Genomic DNA, 6,000 nt, shown 5'->3' with positions numbered 1-6,000 from the left:
AATAAAAGATGAAATCTTAAACTCTTATCTCATATCAATCTTTTTAACTAAAACCTAAATTTATTTGGTGGTCACCCATAGTGAATAAACACCTTTGTTAGTTAAGCTGAAAACTGTCAATGCTAATTCTGTCACTTACTAAGAAGTGGGGGCGTCTCTCTATCCTGTTAGATCCGGGGAGGGTGGGTGCTTGTAGTTAACTATACTTACCTTGTTATCTATACACACACTTCAGGTGGCTGCCGTGCTACAGAACAAATCCTGAAGCCCACCTCATCTTGAGCATCACTACGTTGCAACACGATAGGTACCAACATACAACCACAATTTGTACAGAGACTAAAAGCATTGGGTGGGAGGACTAGGATCCTGTTGCTCACTCAGTCTTCTTTAGTTAAGTGTTGAATAATTCCCCTACAAGGCGGTTGTACGTTGCCTTCCGCCACATATTGGCGTCACGAACAGGATCAACCAAGTACTATTCTGATTAAGTGCACATTCCTTATTTTGGAGCTGGAGCTATGGCTGAACTGGAAGAGTTAAAAAGGCAGTTTGCTGAGATGCAAAGGAGGTTTGGTGAACAGGCCATGGCCAAACAGAGAGAAGTGCTTTCACTTGCTAAGGCTGTTATTGATCAACAGGCTGCTGTTCAGAGAGCGCCATCTGACGTTTACATCCCAAGAGACCGTAAACTCCCAGAGTTCAGCGGATGTCCTTCCAAGCCTGGTGAATCGAGTATAGAAGAGTGGATAAACTCGATGAAGTCTGCCTTCAAAATGATGAAAGTCCCTGAAGAGGATAAAATAGAGTTTGTTAAGCAGTACTTAAAAGATGAAGCCAAAATGACAATCAAGTTTATGCTCCAGGGAAAAGAGAGGTCAGTGGATGAGATCTTCGATGCTATAGACCAGACTTACGGGGATAAACTTCCAATTGGCAGCAGGCTGAAATTATTTTACGAAAGCAAGCAAATGCTGGGAGAAACAATCCGCTCTTATGCATATGACTTGCAAGATAAACTGAACATCATCCAAAACCGGGAACCATCCAGAGTCCCTGATGCTGATGGTGTACTGAAACAGCTTGTATTGAGATCAAGGATGATTCACTGCGACGTGAAATGAAGAGGAGAGTCAAAGCTGAGAAGAATCTGACATTCATCCAGCTTATGCAGGAAGCTATTACTTGGTCAGAGGAAGAGGAAGTGCAAGCTTCAAGTAATGCTAGAAGCAGTACTCATGCAAGGGGTACCATTCATGCTACTACAGTGACAGAGCGCTCTTCATCCCCTCTCACCATGGAGATGCTCCATGAAGCAATACAACAGATAGCTGCCTGACAGGACGAGCTCTTTCAGATTGTAAATAACAAAGAAAGTGAAGGACGGCAAGACAAAAAAAAAAAAAAAAAAATGCACCTTTAAAAGATGGTGAAGGAAGATATATTTGCTATATGTGTGGTAAGCCTGGACACACTAGTCGACACTGTTCTCAGAGCAGAGAAAACTTTAGTGGAGCGCACCTCTGAAACACACAGCTGAGATGGAAATGGCTGCTGACCAAGACACCTCGGTGCGGAAGAGTTTAGGTGCACCTGTTATTAGAAGTTACACTGCAGGCTGTGATGCAGAAGAGTTTCCAAAATCCTTTGTGAAAGTACTTTTGGAGACTGTCTTACCACTGAAGTGAAGATTGCTGGTATCAGGAATATCTGCGGGAGCAACTTGGGGTTCATTGTCTTGCCCAAGAACACTTCAGCATGTGGAGTCATGTGGGTCGGGAATCAAACTGCCAACCCTATGATTAGTGGACAACCTGTTTTACCACCTGAGCCACAGAAACCAAATACAAATTTACAATAGTTTGGTGTGCTGTTTGTGCAGTACTGAACAGAAATACCTGAATGTCTAAATATGAAACGGAAACTTCTGTAGTAGATTTATAAATTGTGGCAGTAATTTGATTAATGTTAAATGTTTCAGAGATACCAGGTGAACTAAAACTGGTTATCTAAGCTGTCTAATTACACTATTCCTCAGGGCATGTTTGGTATTAATTTAATCCATATTTCATGGTGTATGATGTGGTGAGATCAAAAACATCATAGAAGTATTAGAAATAACATTTACTGGTCACTATACATTATAAAAGATGCTCAGGGGTATAAGAGGGTATGCTTGGTAGAACCCAGAAGTTAAGTTAACAATGGTAGCAAAGCTGCCATGCACGGCACTAACTTGCCATCAGGAGCAACTTGGGGTTCAGTGTTTGCCCAAGGACACTTCGGCATGTGGAGTCATGTTGGCCGGGAATCGAACCGCCAATCCTACGATTAGTGGACAACCCGCTCTACCACCTGGGCCACAGCCGCCCAGCCGGATCTACAGACTCCGCAGATTTACGGTTCTGTGAAACTACAGATTTAATTTGTAAAATGATCATATTTTGAATTGAATATTTGAAACATTGAATATTTGCTTCCAAATATCCATATGTGAAATGAGGTACTGCATTTACTTCTCTGACCCATAACTGACACATGGTGTACTATATCAGTCACCATTTAATGAGAGGAAAAACTTACGTTTAGTGCACTGCTCTAAATTTTCCCTCATCTCTTGAAACTGCATCTTCAGGAAACTGTGAGCCTCCCGCTCTTTCTCCCTCTCCTAAAACAGCATGAAGCAAAAGAGGTTAAAACTCAAGTGCTTACTTTGTACATCTGCAATAGGCCACATCCATTCAATGAAAAATAAACCCAGGTGCCTCTACCACCACCAAGTCTATTTTTACAAATACCCTTCAAATTAACTTCAAATACGATGGAAGCTACTGATGAAAATCTATTTCAGACATTTGACCTCACTGTGACCTTGATGCTGTTTGGAGTTCATCTGATGGTTACTGTGATAATTCCATATATATCCTATAAACATTCAAATGTTCTTGAGAGATCGCACTAATGAGAAACTTGGAAGTACGGAAAGCCAACCCTCGAAAACATAATGCCTCCATCACCAAGTGGCAGGGATATGAAATCTTACCCTTAGCAACTCCTTGTTGAGCGTAAATTTTCCTTCATCTGACTGTACTGTAACATTAGCATACTGCGAGCCTCCCTCTCACGTTCACACTCCTAAAACACAATTATGGAGCAGAAGAGGGTTACATTTTTGGGCTAACTGGGCTACTTCACTTCAGTGAAACAGGAGAAAGTTCAAAGTAAAGTGAATTTTGATCAAGTAGAAATTGAGGACTAGATACTACATGGACTTTTTTTTATTGCAGCTCATTAAAAATTGCCATAGCAATCCTACAGCATTCATGGCTTAATGAGAGAAAAAGCTTACCTTCAGTAACTGGTCACGCTGGTTTAATGTCTCCTTGTACTGTGACTGCAGGATGCTGTAAGCCTCCACTGCTTGCTGACGATCCTAAAACACAGCCATGGAGAAAATTAGGATTCAGATTTGTTCACATCTACAATGGGCCACTTCTGTTTCCCTTTTAGAACAGATGCAGTGTAAGGGTATAACAAAATTCAAATTTGGAGATGCATTTTTCCCCCCACATCTTTATTTTCTAACTTGAGATCTTAAATGTTCTACAATGCACCATTTCTATTCACTTCTATTCTAAACTAGCATCTTAAACTACAAATGCAGCTTTTATTTTGTTCAAGTACATATAGGCGGTGGTGTAACTCATCATGCAGATTTTCCTCACTCACCTGTGTTATCTTAGCAAGCCGGCGCTGGATCGTACAGAGCTTTCCCTCCAACTGGTGCATGCTGTCTTGCAGTACTTCCGAGTCAGACATCAGGTCGGAGTTCTCTTTCTGTAGCTCAGCATTGCAGTTCATCACCTGCTCACGCTGCCTCTTAGCTAGATCCAGAGAGACCTGCATGTCCTACAACCAAAACATGTTGGCTTAATTTACTTCTACACACACATTCAGACACTCATTAGAACAGCTTGAAATGTTTTGGGGATAAGAGACAAAATGTCCCAAAAACCGTGACTACATGAGAATGGACACACACACACACAAACAGAAAAAATTACATTTAGTGACTCCTCGTCGTGTGTTAAATTTTCCCTCATCTCTTCATACTCGGACTTCAGGATACTATGAGCCTCTCGCTCCTGTTCACACTCCTAAAACACAGCCATGGAACAGAAGAGGTTTAAACTTTAGTAATTGTTGTTGACATACGCAAACAATTATACACAACTTTACTAAAAGAATGATAAATGAGGCTCAATGTGAGTACTCACATTATTTCTAAAGGAACTGCTTAATGCAAGGATTTTCTCACCATTGTTATCATGTGACACTTCTCGTGTGCCTCATGGAGCTCTTCTGCATAATCCTGCATTGAGTCTTGCAGTATGTCTGAGTCAGATGTCAGGTAGAAGTTCTCTTTCTCTAGCTGAGCATTGGACTCCAGCACCTGCTTGTACTTACTCTCAGCTTCAGCCAGAGAGACCTGCAAGTTCTACAACCAAAATATTCTGGCTTAATTTACTCCTACACACACATTCATACACTTTTGAGGACACACACATACACACAAACAGTGAATAAATCGTACCTTTAATAACTCCTCATTGTGTGTTAAAGTTTCCTTCATCTGATCGTACTGAGACTTCAGGAAATTGTGAGCCTCTCGCTCCTGCTCATACTCCTAAAACACAGACATGGAGCAGAAAAGGTTTAAAATTTAGTGTTTACTTTTCACATCTTCAATGGGCCACATCCATTCAATAAAAAAAGAAACCCAGCATTTAAAACTAGAAATACAATTTTTATTTTGAACAAGTACATATAGCATGTGGTGTAACTCTTCATGCAGCATTAACATTGAGCTTCATTTAAGCTTCATTTAAGCTTCAAGCTGGATACAAATGGATTTATTTGTTTAACTTCTGAAAAATAATTTTGCACTATTTAGATGTTCCACAAGGTGGCAACAGTAACCCGTTGACTCTCAAGGTAGCTGAAGAAAAAAAACGGAAGAGACGGAAACGAGTGCAGGTTAGAAAGTACCCGCGTTCGTATAATTCTAGCCGTAAAGACAATAAGGATTTGTATATGGGCGCTAATCGTGGTGAGAGATTGCTCAAGCATTGTTCTTCATCCATCCATCCAGCCATCCATCTTCTACCTTCTACCTTACTCGTTCTTCAGGGTCACAGGGAACCTGGAGCCTATCCCAGGGAGCATCGGGCACAAGGCAGGGTACACTCTGGACAGGGAGCCAATCCATCGCAGGGCACAATCACATACACATTCACACACCCATTCACACACTACGCACACTTTGGACATGCCAATCAGACTACCATGCATGTCTTTGGACTGGGGAGGAAACTGGAGCACCCGGAGGAAAGCCCCGCAGCACGGGGAGAACATGCAAACTCCACATACACAGGGCCACGGCGGGAATCGAACCCCCGACCCTGGAGGTGTGAGGCAAACGTGCTAACCACTGTGCACCCATACTTTTTTTTTTTTTTTTACATTTACTGCTCTGTACTGACTCTTGTAGGACAGGAAGGGTTTTATGGAATTTTGTGGGTGTCACTAAATGCAAATGAGCTGTAACAGCAAAGCTCTTTGCACTTTACGGTTGATCAAAACTCGCACATGTACGAAGAAAATCAGCATTTCCGAAACCTTTGTAGTTTCGGTGGAAAATTTTTGTTTGTTTGGCTTACACAAACAATTACACACAACTTTATTAAAAGAATGATAAACGAGGCCCACTGTGAGTACTTACACTATATTGCTACTGGAACTGTTTAATGCAAGGATTTTCTCACTTACCTTCGTTATCATATTATACTTCCTGTATGTCTCATGGAGCTCTTTCTTTTGTTGCTGCACTGAGCCTTGCAGTAAGTCCATGTCAGAGATCAGTGTGGAGTTGTCATTCTCCAGCTGAGCATTGGACTCCATCACCTTCTCGTATTTCCTCTCAGCTTCAGCCAGACAGAC

Source organism: Ictalurus punctatus, chromosome 6, assembly GCF_001660625.3.
Source record: "Ictalurus punctatus breed USDA103 chromosome 6, Coco_2.0, whole genome shotgun sequence".
NCBI lineage: Eukaryota > Metazoa > Chordata > Actinopteri > Siluriformes > Ictaluridae > Ictalurus > Ictalurus punctatus.
This window is presented reverse-complemented; position numbering follows the sequence as displayed.